The 15,764-nt window shown below is 39.9% G+C and overlaps 11 non-coding genes across 11 annotated transcripts; 4 read left to right on the top strand and 7 right to left on the bottom strand.

Annotated features, from left to right (window-relative positions):
• Nucleotides 1–1,777: 1,777 nt before the first annotated feature.
• On the top strand, nt 1,778–1,983 carry LOC131705528 (small nucleolar RNA U3). Its single transcript, XR_009310481.1, has one exon. It is a non-coding gene; the product is annotated as a small nucleolar RNA U3 (small nucleolar RNA).
• Nucleotides 1,984–2,699: 716 nt separating this feature from the next.
• On the bottom strand, nt 2,700–2,810 carry trnal-caa (transfer RNA leucine (anticodon CAA)). The gene is made up of 2 exons: nt 2,773–2,810; nt 2,700–2,745 (listed from the first exon to the last, which is right to left on the bottom strand). It is a non-coding gene; the product is annotated as a tRNA-Leu (tRNA).
• Nucleotides 2,811–3,157: 347 nt separating this feature from the next.
• Nucleotides 3,158–3,230, bottom strand: trnak-cuu (transfer RNA lysine (anticodon CUU)). Its single transcript has one exon. It is a non-coding gene; the product is annotated as a tRNA-Lys (tRNA).
• Nucleotides 3,231–5,375: 2,145 nt separating this feature from the next.
• LOC131705569 (small nucleolar RNA U3) lies at nt 5,376–5,581 on the top strand. Its single transcript, XR_009310521.1, has one exon. It is a non-coding gene; the product is annotated as a small nucleolar RNA U3 (small nucleolar RNA).
• A 716-nt stretch (nt 5,582–6,297) lies between these two features.
• On the bottom strand, nt 6,298–6,408 carry trnal-caa (transfer RNA leucine (anticodon CAA)). Its single transcript has 2 exons — nt 6,371–6,408; nt 6,298–6,343 (listed from the first exon to the last, which is right to left on the bottom strand). It is a non-coding gene; the product is annotated as a tRNA-Leu (tRNA).
• A 345-nt stretch (nt 6,409–6,753) lies between these two features.
• trnak-cuu (transfer RNA lysine (anticodon CUU)) lies at nt 6,754–6,826 on the bottom strand. The gene has a single exon. It is a non-coding gene; the product is annotated as a tRNA-Lys (tRNA).
• A 2,142-nt stretch (nt 6,827–8,968) lies between these two features.
• Nucleotides 8,969–9,174, top strand: LOC131705570 (small nucleolar RNA U3). The gene has a single exon (XR_009310522.1). It is a non-coding gene; the product is annotated as a small nucleolar RNA U3 (small nucleolar RNA).
• Nucleotides 9,175–9,890: 716 nt separating this feature from the next.
• trnal-caa (transfer RNA leucine (anticodon CAA)) lies at nt 9,891–10,001 on the bottom strand. The gene is made up of 2 exons: nt 9,964–10,001; nt 9,891–9,936 (listed from the first exon to the last, which is right to left on the bottom strand). It is a non-coding gene; the product is annotated as a tRNA-Leu (tRNA).
• Nucleotides 10,002–10,348: 347 nt separating this feature from the next.
• Nucleotides 10,349–10,421, bottom strand: trnak-cuu (transfer RNA lysine (anticodon CUU)). Its single transcript has one exon. It is a non-coding gene; the product is annotated as a tRNA-Lys (tRNA).
• A 2,140-nt stretch (nt 10,422–12,561) lies between these two features.
• On the top strand, nt 12,562–12,767 carry LOC131705500 (small nucleolar RNA U3). Its single transcript, XR_009310453.1, has one exon. It is a non-coding gene; the product is annotated as a small nucleolar RNA U3 (small nucleolar RNA).
• Nucleotides 12,768–13,941: 1,174 nt separating this feature from the next.
• On the bottom strand, nt 13,942–14,014 carry trnak-cuu (transfer RNA lysine (anticodon CUU)). The gene has a single exon. It is a non-coding gene; the product is annotated as a tRNA-Lys (tRNA).
• Between the last annotated feature and the right edge of the window lie 1,750 nt (nt 14,015–15,764).

The following is a 15,764-nucleotide window of genomic DNA, read 5'->3' on the forward strand; positions in this document are numbered from 1 at the left end:
TGTTGTTGAATTGCTCTAATATAGTTAAACCTGTAATGTTGCAGCTAACGTTCCCTAATACTGTTAAAACTTGTGTGTATTAACAATCTGGCTTTTGTTGTTGTACCCTTGCTGCGAAGAGCTGTTTCCAATCACCTAGCACTCTTAAAGAGAAGTGTAATCGCTGCTATATGTTGGTCTAATACCCCATGCTTTTAAAATGTGGCTATTGGCTGGCTTTATTCAATTTCCCCTCCTTGTTTTTAGTACAACTTTAATACATTGTATTGTTAGTTATTTGAACTGATTTATGTGACTCATGGATCATTGTAATAAAGCTTTGTGAATTGTTATTCTGCCTTTGTCATTCTGTTGTCATTCCTATTCCAAACCTTTTAATTAATTTTTAGTAGTGTCGGTATTAGGACTCTCACTGGGTGTCACTGGGTGTGGCTGCTACAATCCCATATAGAATGCGACAAAACAGGTCGCCCTCCTTCATATAAACAGAAAAAGAATAAGTACACACACACACACGAGTTGATTTACTGCAGCGTCAGACATCGGAGGTTCAGCAGTGTACTGCAATGTTGTGAAAAGACGTGTCTAATTCAGGATGGTTGAGCGAGCTATGGCGCTGCGTTCAGATCACAGTTACCCTGGAAGCGTGGGTTCGAATTCCATTTCTGACAGCTCTGTTTGTTCATTAACCACTCAGCCACGGCTACATGCTCTCACGGTTTTCCGTGAAAACAGCCGTATTATTGTCAAAAGAAGCAAACGACACCCGCAGTAATGCTGCAGGTGGCAGTATAGGCTAAATAATGAACCCAAGTCAAATGCCTTTGTTGAAACTCTATCAGATTTGTACAAGTCAAACACACGTGGGAAATAATAATACCATATCCTTTCTGCCAACGTTCATAATAATGAATACATCCTTATTTCAAAATACGTAGCTATTTAACTGATCTTTTCAAAACACCCATACACAAAAGCCTTATTTCTACTGAAAAACTAACTTGCTTCATGGCTGCTGCTACAGCACTCGGGCACGTTGTGCCTAGCGTTAGCGGACATAGGAGATAAGAAGACCTACAAAATATCACGCGCTGCAGTTTTTCAGTCCGGGGATTATTACAAATTAGCAGACTGTGCATTAAAATACACATGCATGGTGGGCGTCTCTGTTACAAAGAATTGTCACACTTTGTATTTATCTCCATAATGCGCCGGGACAAAATACGCAGATACTTTAAAATTATTTGGAGAATGCGGGCATCGATCCCGCTACTTCTCGCATGCTAAGCGAGCGCTCTACCATTTGAGCTAATTCCCCTTTAATGGTGCCAGGGATTCTCATAGGCTTCATCGCAGCTTGATACGAGCAAATCAGATTGTCAGTTGTTTTTTATTTTTATTTTGGCAATGTAGTCTGTGATTGCAAATTTAAAAAAATAATTTAATTAACTAAATAGCAAGTATTTCGACTAGAGGTATGTTTTCAATTTCTTTAAAAAGTAGTCTCAGCTCGTTTATTCAGTCGCTTAGAAATCCACAATCTGTGTCCCGATGCAGCAGCGCTGTGTGCTGTGGCTCGAGCTTGTTTGACGAGGCAGACGATGCAAAAATGCCAATACTTGCTTTTGTATCACACGACAAACTTAAGGTATGCTTTAACGGCCTGGCTGTCTCGGATTAGTTTGTATTGTTAATGTAACACCTCGTTGTTGCCCAGTCATTGTTTCATATGAAGTAGAGCTTGCCAGTTGGGGGCGACGGTCTGCTAATAAAAGTTAAGACTATATTTGCAAGGATCATTTCTAGAATGAAACACGTTTTGAAGGGATTGGTCTCGGTATCCACCAGGAGGAGTGGCAGTGTTTTCTTCTGAGCACCGAGCTGACAATGAGTGTTGTTATCGGGAACCTACTCGCTGCAAGGAATGACCACTTCAATCTTCAGTCGGGGGTTGCTGAAGGAAGGGGACACATTTTGAGTGTGTATCTCATTCCGGTAGAAACGTAGAAAAAAGAAACCATCAAGCCCACAATTGTTCAGTTGTTTAAATCAATAACCACATTTAAATTGATCATTGCTAATGTCAAAACAATTTAAGAACACTTTAAATAGGGCTTGACTAATATAAAAATATAGCAATGTCTTTTGCACTACGCAGGACTAGATTGAGTTTAAAATAGACATTACATCTGAAAATAACTTGTGCTTACCCCCACTTACAAGGAAGCTGTCAACCTTTGTATTCGTCCTCATAACGTGTTAGAAAATGTAAACAGCAGTTGGAGAATACCGAAGTCGATCATCCTAGCATGTTAAACGAGGGCATTTCTCATGTAAGCTACTTCCACTAATAGATCGTTTATACTGTTCTCAATGGTCCGCATCCCAGCCTGAGACCATGATCCAGTGGCAGTCGGAGATGTTTTTCAAAGTAATATGTTATTTGAAATATTAAAACAATCTTTAGTTAAATAACACATGTTTCTACACAAAATATTTTTCAGTGACTTCGACAAGTAGCCAGTTTACAACAAAAATGCAATCTGTGTTAGGAACGCTATTTTAGTCCGATTTAAAATGGAAATGAAAATGGTATTGAGTGCTGACAAGAGTTTGGTATCAGCTGTTGATTTCCTTGAAACAATCTTTTATAGTAAAATGAACAAATTGATTCATTTAAAAAATAAGTAAAAGTGAACTGTCAGAAGTGGGATTTGAACCCACGCCTCCATTCGGAGACCAGAACACACAATTCTTTGGAAAGACAGCGTCCTTGAGTCTGGCGCCTTAGACCACTCGGCCATTCTGACAAGCTGCCTTTGCTTTAGTAGAAAACTGCATTATTTCATTTCAGCACAGACTAGGGTTGTCTATTGTATCAAGGCCCGATTGGGTTTATTACGCACATACTAACTTGCTCCATGAATGATGTAATGACAAGTGTAAAAAAAGAATCAGATTGAAGCCAACCCACGAAAGTAAGATTCTTTATTTCAATATCGGTATAGCTTTAAAGGATGCACGCATTTTACAATAGCAATTGCTATATGACAATGACCAATAAGTAATTGTGTTGCAATACTTTATACAATGTGAACAGAATCAGACATTGCTCCGTTGCCTCGAAGAAACATCTACAATTTGTATTTAAAAAGGACGCCCAACGTGGGGCTCGAACCCACGACCCTGAGATTAAGAGTCTCATGCTCTACCGACTGAGCTAGCCGGGCTGTCGGGAGAAAGTTTCTTTCTTTGAGGCGGGGTGAGAGAGGAAGTACCGACAGGTGCGTGGGACCTGAGATTCGGTGTGCTGCTGCTGTAGATGAGTGTTCTGCAGACGCGCTGTGTCTGTGTCTGCGGTGTTACAGCCGTGTGAGTATATTCCAAAAGTAAAGTGTTGGATAATTCGAGAGCTAGTCTGTTGAATAAAGCTCTGAGACGTGTGGTTAAATCCCGGTCTCATCAATTTTGTTTTGTTAGATTAAAAGTGTTCCAGCAGCAGGTAAATGTCCCCACACCTTTTGGTTCTGTTTACTTATGCTACACCGCTGCTAAACCTGAACGTTGCTGCTAATTATCTTAACTAAACTTGTATTGTTGTTGAATTGCTCTAATATAGTTAAACCTGTAATGTTGCAGCTAACGTTCCCTAATACTGTTAAAACTTGTGTGTATTAACAATCTGGCTTTTGTTGTTGTACCCTTGCTGCGAAGAGCTGTTTCCAATCACCTAGCACTCTTAAAGAGAAGTGTAATCGCTGCTATATGTTGGTCTAATACCCCATGCTTTTAAAATGTGGCTATTGGCTGGCTTTATTCAATTTCCCCTCCTTGTTTTTAGTACAACTTTAATACATTGTATTGTTAGTTATTTGAACTGATTTATGTGACTCATGGATCATTGTAATAAAGCTTTGTGAATTGTTATTCTGCCTTTGTCATTCTGTTGTCATTCCTATTCCAAACCTTTTAATTAATTTTTAGTAGTGTCGGTATTAGGACTCTCACTGGGTGTCACTGGGTGTGGCTGCTACAATCCCATATAGAATGCGACAAAACAGGTCGCCCTCCTTCATATAAACAGAAAAAGAATAAGTACACACACACACACACACGAGTTGATTTACTGCAGCGTCAGACATCGGAGGTTCAGCAGTGTACTGCAATGTTGTGAAAAGACGTGTCTAATTCAGGATGGTTGAGCGAGCTATGGCGCTGCGTTCAGATCACAGTTACCCTGGAAGCGTGGGTTCGAATTCCATTTCTGACAGCTCTGTTTGTTCATTAACCACTCAGCCACGGCTACATGCTCTCACGGTTTTCCGTGAAAACAGCCGTATTATTGTCAAAAGAAGCAAACGACACCCGCAGTAATGCTGCAGATGGCAGTATAGGCTAAATAATGAACCCAAGTCAAATGCCTTTGTTGAAACTCTATCAGATTTGTACAAGTCAAGCACACGTGGGAAATAATAATACCATATCCTTTCTGCCAACGTTCATAATAATGAATACATCCTTATTTCAAAATACTTAGCTATTTAACTGATCTTTTCAAAACACCCATACACAAAAGCCTTATTTCTACTGAAAAACTAACTTGCTCATGGCTGCTGCTACAGCACTCGGGCACGTTGTGCCTAGCGTTAGCGGACATAGGAGATAAGAAGACCTACAAAATATCACGCGCTGCAGTTTTTCAGTCCAGGGATTATTACAAATTAGCAGACTGTGCATTAAAATACACATGCATGGTGGGCGTCTCTGTTACAAAGAATTGTCACACTTTGTATTTATCTCCATAATGCGCCGGGACAAAATACGCAGATACTTTAAAATTATTTGGAGAATGCGGGCATCGATCCCGCTACTTCTCGCATGCTAAGCGAGGGCTCTACCATTTGAGCTAATTCCCCTTTAATGGTGCCAGGGATTCTCATAGGCTTCATCGCAGCTTGATACGAGCAAATCAGATTGTCAGTTGTTTTTTATTTTTATTTTGGCAATGTAGTCTGTGATTGCAAATTTAAAAAAATAATTTAATTAACTAAATAGCAAGTATTTCGACTAGAGGTATGTTTTCAATTTCTTTAAAAAGTAGTCTCAGCTCGTTTATTCAGTCGCTTAGAAACCCACAATCTGTGTCCCGATGCAGCAGCGCTGTGTGCTGTGGCTCGAGCTTGTTTGACGAGGCAGACGATGCAAAAATGCCAATAGTTGCTTTTGTATCACACGACAAACTTAAGGTATGCTTTAACGGCCTGGCTGTCTCGGGTTAGTTTGTATTGTTAATGTAACACCTCGTTGTTGCCCAGTCATTGTTTCATATGAAGTAGAGCTTGCCAGTTGGGGGCGACGGTCTGCTAATAAAAGTTAAGACTATATTTGCAAGGATCATTTCTAGAATGAAACACGTTTTGAAGGGATTGGTCTCGGTATCCACCAGGAGGAGTGGCAGTATTTTCTTCTGAGCACCGAGCTGACAATGAGTGTTGTTATCGGGAACCTACTCGCTGCAAGGAATGACCACTTCAATCTTCAGTCGGGGGTTGCTGAAGGAAGGGGACACATTTTGAGTGTGTATCTCATTCCGGTAGAAACGTAGAAAAAAGAAACCATCAAGCCCACAATTGTTCAGTTGTTTAAATCAATAACCACATTTAAATTGATCATTGCTAATGTCAAAACAATTTAAGAACACTTTAAATAGGGCTTGACTAATATAAAAATATAGCAATGTCTTTTGCACTACGCAGGACTAGATTGAGTTTAAAATAGACATTACATCTGAAAATAACTTGTGCTTACCCCCACTTACAAGGAAGCTGTCAACCTTTGTATTCGTCCTCATAACGTGTTAGAAAATGTAAACAGCAGTTGGAGAATACCGAGGTCGATCATCCTAGCATGTTAAACGAGGGCATTTCTCATGTAAGCTACTTCCACTAATAGATCGTTTATACTGTTCTCAATGGTCCGCATCCCAGCCTGAGACCACGATCCAGTGGCAGTCGGAGATGTTTTTCAAAGTAATATGTTATTTGAAATATTAAAACAATCTTTAGTTAAATAACACATGTTTCTACACAAAATATTTTTCAGTGACTTCGACAAGTAGCCATTTTACAACAAAAATGCAATCTGTGTTAGGAACGCTATTTTAGTCCGATTTAAAATGGAAATTAAAATGGTATTGAGTGCTGACAAGAGTTTGGTATCAGCTGTTGATTTCCTTGAAACAATCTTTTATAGTAAAATGAACAAATTGATTCATTTAAAAAATAAGTAAAAGTGAACTGTCAGAAGTGGGATTTGAACCCACGCCTCCATTCGGAGACCAGAACACACAATTCTTTGGAAAGACAGCGTCCTTGAGTCTGGCGCCTTAGACCACTCGGCCATTCTGACAAGCTGCGTTTGCTTTAGTTGAAAACCGCATTATTTCATTTCAGCACAGACTAGGGTTGTCTCGTATCAAGGCCCGATTGGGTTTATTACGCACATACTAACTTGCTCCATGAATGATGTAATGACAAGTGTAAAAAAAGAATCAGATTGAAGCCAACCCACGAAAGTAAGATTCTTTATTTCAATATCGGTATAGCTTTAAAGGATGCACGCATTTTACAATAGCAATTGCTATATGACAATGACCAATAAGTAATTGTGTTGCAATACTTTATACAATGTGAACAGAATCAGACATTGCTCCGTTGCCTCGAAGAAACATCTACAATTTGTATTTAAAAAGGACGCCCAACGTGGGGCTCGAACCCACGACCCTGAGATTAAGAGTCTCATTCTCTACCGACTGAGCTAGCCGGGCTGTCGGGAGAAAGTTTCTTTCTTTGAGGCGGGGTGAGAGAGGAAGTACCGACAGGTGCGTGGGACCTGAGATTCGGTGTGCTGCTGCTGTAGATGAGTGTTCTGGAGACGTGCTGTGTCTGTGTCTGCGGTGTTACAGCCGTGTGGGTATATTCCAAAAGTAAAGTGTTGGATAATTCGAGAGCTAGTCTGTTGAATAAAGCTCTGAGACGTGTGGTTAAATCCCGGTCTCATCAATTTTGTTTTGTTAGATTAAAAGTGTTCCAGCAGCAGGTAAATGTCCCCACACCTGTTGGTTCTGTTTACTTATGCTACACCGCTGCTAAACCTGAACGTTGCTGCTAATTATCTTAACTAAACTTGTATTGTTGTTGAATTGGTCTAATATAGTTAAACCTGTAATGTTGCAGCTAACGTTCCCTAATACTGTTAAAACTTGTGTGTATTAACAATCTGGCTTTTGTTGTTGTACCCTTGCTGCGAAGAGCTGTTTCCAATCACCTAGCACTCTTAAAGAGAAGTGTAATCGCTGCTATATGTTGGTCTAATACCCCATGCTTTTAAAATGTGGCTATTGGCTGGCTTTATTCAATTTCCCCTCCTTGTTTTTAGTACAACTTTAATACATTGTATTTTTAGTTATTTGAACTGATTTATGTGACTCATGGATCATTGTAATAAAGCTTTGTGAATTGTTATTCTGCCTTTGTCATTCTGTTGTCATTCCTATTCCAAACCTTTTAATTAATTTTTAGTAGTGTCGGTATTAGGACTCTCACTGGGTGTCACTGGGTGTGGCTGCTACAATCCCATATAGAATGCGACAAAACAGGTCGCCCTCCTTCATATAAACAGAAAAAGAATAAGTACACACACACACACGAGTTGATTTACTGCAGCGTCAGACATCGGAGGTTCAGCAGTGTACTGCAATGTTGTAAAAAGACGTGTCTAATTCAGGATGGTTGAGCTAGCTTTGGCGCTGCGTTCAGATCACAGTTACCCTGGAAGCGTGGGTTCGAATTCCATTTCTGACAGCTCTGTTTGTTCATTAACCACTCAGCCACGGCTACATGCTCTCACGGTTTTCCGTGAAAACAGCCGTATTATTGTCAAAAGAAGCAAACGACACCCGCAGTAATGCTGCAGATGGCAGTATAGGCTAAATAATGAACCCAAGTCAAATGCCTTTGTTGAAACTCTATCAGATTTGTACAAGTCAAGCACACGTGGGAAATAATAATACCATATCCTTTCTGCCAACGTTCATAATAATGAATACATCCTTATTTCAAAATACGTAGCTATTTAAATGATCTTTTCAAAACACCCATACACAAAAGCCTTATTTCTACTGAAAAACTAACTTGCTTCATGGCTGCTGCTACAGCACTCGGGCACGTTGTGCCTAGCATTAGCGGACATAGGAGATAAGAAGACCTACAAAATATCACGCGCTGCAGTTTTTCAGTCCGGGGATTATTACAAATTAGCAGACTGTGCATTAAAATACACATGCATGGTGGGCGCCTCTGTTAAAAAGAATTGTCACACTTTGTATTTATCTCCATAATGCGCCGGGACAAAATACGCAGATACTTTAAAATTATTTGGAGAATGCGGGCATCGATCCCGCTACTTCTCGCATGCTAAGCGAGCGCTCTACCATTTGAGCTAATTCCCCTTTAATGGTGCCAGGGATTCTCATAGGCTTCATCGCAGCTTGATACGAGCAAATCAGATTGTCAGTTGTTTTTAATTTTTATTTTGGCAATGTAGTCTGTGATTGCAAATTTAAAAAAATAATTTAATTAACTAAATAGCAAGTATTTCGACTAGAGGTATGTTTTCAATTTCTTTAAAAAGTAGTCTCAGCTCGTTTATTCAGTCGCTTAGAAATCCACAATCTGTGTCCCGATGCAGCAGCGCTGTGTGCTGTGGCTCGAGCTTGTTTGACGAGGCAGACGATGCAAAAATGCCAATACTTGCTTTTGTATCACACGACAAACTTAAGGTATGCTTTAACGGCCTGGCTGTCTCGGGTTAGTTTGTATTGTTAATGTAACACCTCGTTGTTGCCCAGTCATTGTTTCATATGAAGTAGAGCTTGCCAGTTGGGGGCGACGGTCTGCTAATAAAAGTTAAGACTATATTTGCAAGGATCATTTCTAGAATGAAACACGTTTTGAAGGGATTGGTCTCGGTATCTACCAGGAGGAGTGGCAGTGTTTTCTTCTGAGCTCCGATCTGACAATGAGTGTTGTTATCGGGAACCTACTCGCTGCAAGGAATGACCACTTCAATCTTCAGTCGGGGGTTGCTGAAGGAAGGGGACACATTTTGAGTGTGTATCTCATTCCGGTAGAAACGTAGAAAAAAGAAACCATCAAGCCCACAATTGTTCAGTTGTTTAAATCAATAACCACATTTAAATTGATCATTGCTAATGTCAAAACAATTTAAGAACACTTTAAATAGGGCTTGACTAATATAAAAATATAGCAATGTCTTTTGCACTACGCAGGACTAGATTGAGTTTAAAATAGACATTACATCTGAAAATAACTTGTGCTTACCCCCACTTACAAGGAAGCTGTCAACCTTTGTATTCGTCCTCATAACGTGTTAGAAAATGTAAACAGCAGTTGGAGAATACCGAAGTCGATCATCCTAGCATGTTAAACGAGGGCATTTCTCATGTAAGCTACTTCCACTAATAGATCGTTTATACTGTTCTCAATGGTCCGCATCCCAGCCTGAGACCACGATCCAGTGGCAGTCGGAGATGTTTTTCAAAGTAATATGTTATTTGAAATATTAAAACAATCTTTAGTTAAATAACACATGTTTCTACACAAAATATTTTTCAGTGACTTCGACAAGTAGCCAGTTTACAACAAAAATGCAATCTGTGTTAGGAACGCTATTTTAGTCCGATTTAAAATGGAAATGAAAATGGTATTGAGTGCTGACAAGAGTTTGGTATCAGCTGTTGATTTCCTTGAAACAATCTTTTATAGTAAAATGAACAAATTGATTCATTTAAAAAATAAGTAAAAGTGAACTGTCAGAAGTGGGATTTGAACCCACGCCTCCATTCGGAGACCAGAACACACAATTCTTTGGAAAGACAGCGTCCTTGAGTCTGGCGCCTTAGACCACTCGGCCATTCTGACAAGCTGCGTTTGCTTTAGTAGAAAACTGCATTATTTCATTTCAGCACAGACTAGGGTTGTCTATTGTATCAAGGCCCGATTGGGTTTATTACGCACATACTAACTTGCTCCATGAATGATGTAATGACAAGTGTAAAAAAAGAATCAGATTGAAGCCAACCCACGAAAGTAAGATTCTTTATTTCAATATCGGTATAGCTTTAAAGGATGCACGCATTTTACAATAGCAATTGCTATATGACAATGACCAATAAGTAATTGTGTTGCAATACTTTATACAATGTGAACAGAATCAGACATTGCTCCGTTGCCTCGAAGAAACATCTACAATTTGTATTTAAAAAGGACGCCCAACGTGGGGCTCGAACCCACGACCCTGAGATTAAGAGTCTCATGCTCCACCGACTGAGCTAGCCGGGCTGTCGGGAGAAAGTTTCTTTCTTTGAGGTGGGGTGAGAGAGGAAGTACCGACAGGTGCGTGGGACCTGAGATTCAGTGTGCTGCTGCTGTAGATGAGTGTTCTGGAGACGCGCTGTGTCTGTGTCTGCGGTGTTACAGCCGTGTGAGTATATTCCAAAAGTAAAGTGTTGGATAATTCGAGAGCTAGTCTGTTGAATAAAGCTCTGAGACGTGTGGTTAAATCCCGGTCTCATCAATTTTGTTTTGTTAGGTTAAAAGTGTTCCAGCAGCAGGTAAATGTCCCCACACCTTTTGGTTCTGTTTACTTATGCTACACCGCTGCTAAACCTGAACGTTGTTGCTAATTATCTTAACTAAACTTGTATTGTTGTTGAATTGGTCTAATATAGTTAAACCTGTAATGTTGCAGCTAACGTTCCCTAATACTGTTAATACTTGTGTGTATTAACAATCTGGCTTTTGTTGTTGTACCCTTGCTGCGAAGAGCTGTTTCCAATCACCTAGCACTCTTAAAAAGAAGTGTAATCGCTGCTATATGTTGGTCTAATACCCCATGCTTTTAAAATGTGGCTATTGGCTGGCTTTATTCAATTTCCCCTCCTTGTTTTTAGTACAACTTTAATACATTGTATTGTTAGTTATTTGAACTGATTTATGTGACTCATGGATCATTGTAATAAAGCTTTGTGAATTGTTATTCTGCCTTTGTCATTCTGTTGTCATTCCTATTCCAAACCTTTTAATTAATTTTTAGTAGTGTCGGTATTAGGACTCTCACTGGGTGTCACTGGGTGTGGCTGCTACAATCCCATATAGAATGCGACAAAACAGGTCGCCCTCCTTCATATAAACAGAAAAAGAATAAGTACACACACACACGAGTTGATTTACTGCAGCGTCAGACATCGGAGGTTCAGCAGTGTACTGCAATGTTGTAAAAAGACGTGTCTAATTCAGGATGGTTGAGCGAGCTATGGCGCTGCGTTCAGATCACAGTTACCCTGGAAGCGTGGGTTCGAATTCCATTTCTGACAGCTCTGTTTGTTCATTAACCACTCAGCCACGGCTACATGCTCTCACGGTTTTCCGTGAAAACAGCCGTATTATTGTCAAAAGAAGCAAACGACACCCGCAGTAATGCTGCAGATGGCAGTATAGGCTAAATAATGAACCCAAGTCAAATGCCTTTGTTGAAACTCTATCAGATTTGTACAAGTCAAGCACACGTGGGAAATAATAATACCATATCCTTTCTGCCAACGTTCATAATAATGAATACATCCTTATTTCAAAATACGTAGCTATTTAACTGATCTTTTCAAAACACCCATACACAAAAGCCTTATTTCTACTGAAAAACTAACTTGCTTCATGGCTGCTGCTACAGCACTCGGGCACGTTGTGCCTAGCGTTAGCGGACATAGGAGATAAGAAGACCTACAAAATATCACGCGCTGCAGTTTTTCAGTCCGTGGATTATTACAAATTAGCAGACTGTGCATTAAAATACACATGCATGGTGGGCGTCTCTGTTACAAAGAATTGTTACACTTTGTATTTATCTCCATAATGCGCCGGGACAAAATACGCAGATACTTTAAAATTATTTGGAGAATGCGGGCATCGATCCCACTACTTCTCGCATGCTAAGCGAGCGCTCTACCATTTGAGCTAATTCCCCTTTAATGGTGCCAGGGATTCTCATAGGCTTCATCGCAGCTTGATACGAGCAAATCAGATTGTCAGTTGTTTTTTATTTTTATTTTGGCAATGTAGTCTGTGATTGCAAATTTAAAAAAATAATTTAATTAACTAAATAGCAAGTATTTCGACTAGAGGTATGTTTTCAATTTCTTTAAAAAGTAGTCTCAGCTCGTTTATTCAGTCGCTTAGAAATCCACAATCTGTGTCCCGATGCAGCAGCGCTGTGTGCTGTGGCTCGAGCTTGTTTGACGAGGCAGACGATGCAAAAATGCCAATACTTGCTTTTGTATCACACGACAAACTTAAGGTATGCTTTAACGGCTTGGCTGTCTCGAGTTAGTTTGTATTGTTAATGTAACACCTCGTTGTTGCCCATTCATTGTTTCATATGAAGTAGAGCTTGCCAGTTGGGGGCGACGGTCTGCTAATAAAAGTTAAGACTATATTTGCAAGGATCATTTCTAGAATGAAACACGTTTTTAAGGGATTGGTCTCGGTATCCACCAGGAGGAGTGGCAGTGTTTTCTTCTGAGCACCAAGCTGACAATGAGTGTTGTTATCGGGAACCTACTCGCTGCAAGGAATGACCATTTCAATCTTAAGTCGGGGGTTGCTGAAGGAAGGGGACACATTTTGAGTGTGTATCTCATTCCGGTAGAAACGTAGAAAAAAGAAACCATCAAGCCCACAATTGTTCAGTTTTTTAAATCAATAACCACATTTAAATTGATCATTGCTAATGTCAAAACAATTTAAGAACACTTTAAATAGGGCTTGACTAATATAAAAATATAGCAATGTCTTTTGCACTACGCAGGACTAGATTGAGTTTAAAATAGACATTACATCTGAAAATAACTTGTGCTTACCCCCACTTACAAGGAAGCTGTCAACCTTTGTATTCGTCCTCATAACGTGTTAGAAAATGTAAACAGCAGTTGGAGAATACCGAAGTCGATCATCCTAGCATGTTAAACAAGGGCATTTCTCATGTAAGCTACTTCCACTAATAGATCGTTTATACTGTTCTCAATGGTCCGCATCCCAGCCTGAGACCACGATCCAGTGGCAGTCGGAGATGTTTTTCAAAGTAATATGTTATTTGAAATATTAAAACAATCTTTAGTTAAATAACACATGTTTCTACACAAAATATTTTTCAGTGACTTCGACAAGTAGCCAGTTTACAACAAAAATGCAATCTGTGTTAGGAACGCTATTTTAGTCCGATTTAAAATGGAAATGAAAATGGTATTGAGTGCTGACAAGAGTTTGGTATCAGCTGTTGATTTCCTTGAAACAATCTTTTATAGTAAAATGAACAAATTGATTCATTTAAAAAATAAGTAAAAGTGAACTGTCAGAAGTGGGATTTGAACCCACGCCTCCATTCGGAGACCAGAACACACAATTCTTTGGAAAGACAGCGTCCTTGAGTCTTGCGCCTTAGACCACTCGGCCATTCTGAAAAGCTGCGTTTGCTTTAGTAGAAAATCGCATTATTTCATTTCAGCACAGACTAGGGTTGTCTATTGTATCAAGGCCCGATTGGGTTTATTACGCACATACTAACTTGCTCCATGAATGATGTAATGACAAGTGTAAAAAAAGAATCAGATTGAAGCCAACCCACGAACGTAAGATTCTTTATTTCAATATCGGTATAGCTTTAAAGGATGCACGCATTTTACAATAGCAATTGCTATATGACAATGACCAATAAGTAATTGTGTTGCAATACTTTATACAATGTGAACAGAATCAGACATTGCTCCGTTGCCTCGAAGAAACATCTACAATTTGTATTTAAAAAGGACGCCCAACGTGGGGCTCGAACCCACGACCCTGAGATTAAGAGTCTCATGCTCTACCGACTGAGCTAGCCGGGCTGTCGGGAGAAAGTTTCTTTCTTTGAGGCGGGGTGAGAGAGGAAGTACCGACAGGTGCGTGAGACCTGAGATTCGGTGTGCTGCTGCTGTAGATGAGTGTTCTGGAGACGCGCTGTGTCTGTGTCTGCGGTGTTACAGCCGTGTGAGTATATTCCAAAAGTAAAGTGTTGGATAATTCGAGAGCTAGTCTGTTGAATAAAGCTCTGAGACGTGTGGTTAAATCCCGGTCTCATCAATTTTGTTTTGTTAGATTAAAAGTGTTCCAGCAGCAGGTAAATGTCCCCACACCTTTTGGTTCTGTTTACTTATGCTACACCGCTGCTAAACCTGAACGTTGCTGCTAATTATCTTAACTAAACTTGTATTGTTGTTGAATTGCTCTAATATAGTTAAACCTGTAATGTTGCAGCTAACGTTCCCTAATACTGTTAAAACTTGTGTGTATTAACAATCTGGCTTTTGTTGTTGTACCCTTGCTGCGAAGAGCTGTTTCCAATCACCTAGCACTCTTAAAGAGAAGTGTAATCGCTGCTATATGTTGGTCTAATACCCCATGCTTTTAAAATGTGGCTATTGGCTGGCTTTATTCAATTTCCCCTCCTTGTTTTTAGTACAACTTTAATACATTGTATTGTTAGTTATTTGAACTGATTTATGTGACTCATGGATCATTGTAATAAAGCTTTGTGAATTGTTATTCTGCCTTTGTCATTCTGTTGTCATTCCTATTCCAAACCTTTTAATTAATTTTTAGTAGTGTCGGTATTAGGACTCTCACTGGGTGTCACTGGGTGTGGCTGCTACAATCCCATATAGAATGCGACAAAACAGGTCGCCCTCCTTCATATAAACAGAAAAAGAATAAGTACACACACACACACGAGTTGATTTACTGCAGCGTCAGACATCGGAGGTTCAGCAGTGTACTGCAATGTTGTGAAAAGACGTGTCTAATTCAGGATGGTTGAGCGAGCAATGGCGCTGCGTTCAGATCACAGTTACCCTGGAAGCGTGGCTTCGAATTCCATTTCTGACAGCTCTGTTTGTTCATTAACCACTCAGCCACGGCTACATGCTCTCACGGTTTTCCGTGAAAACAGCCGTATTATTGTCAAAAGAAGCAAACGACACCCGCAGTAATGCTGCAGATGGCAGTATAGGCTAAATAATGAACCCAAGTCAAATGCCTTTGTTGAAACTCTATCAGATTTGTACAAGTCAAGCACACGTGGGAAATAATAATACCATATCCTTTCTGCCAACGTTCATAATAAGGAATACATCCTTATTTCAAAATACGTAGCTATTTAACTGATCTTTTCAAAACACCCATACACAAAAGCCTTATTTCTACTGAAAAACTAACTTGCTTCATGGCTGCTGCTACAGCACTCGGGCACGTTGTGCCTAGCGTTAGCGGACATAGGAGATAAGAAGACCTACAAAATATCACGCGCTGCAGTTTTTCAGTCCGGGGATTATTACAAATTAGCAGACTGTGCATTAAAATACACATGCATGGTGGGCGTCTCTGTTACAAAGAATTGTCACACTTTGTATTTATCTCCATAATGCGCCGGGACAAAATACGCAGATACTTTAAAATTATTTGGAGAATGCGGGCATCGATCCCGCTACTTCTCGCATGCTAAGCGAGCGCTCTACCATTTGAGCTAATTCCCCTTTAATGGTGCCAGGGATTCTCATAGGCTTCATCGCAGCTTGATACGAGCAAATCAGATTGTCAGTT

This window comes from Acipenser ruthenus, chromosome 35, assembly GCF_902713425.1.
Source record: "Acipenser ruthenus chromosome 35, fAciRut3.2 maternal haplotype, whole genome shotgun sequence".
Taxonomy (NCBI): Eukaryota; Metazoa; Chordata; class Actinopteri; order Acipenseriformes; family Acipenseridae; genus Acipenser; species Acipenser ruthenus.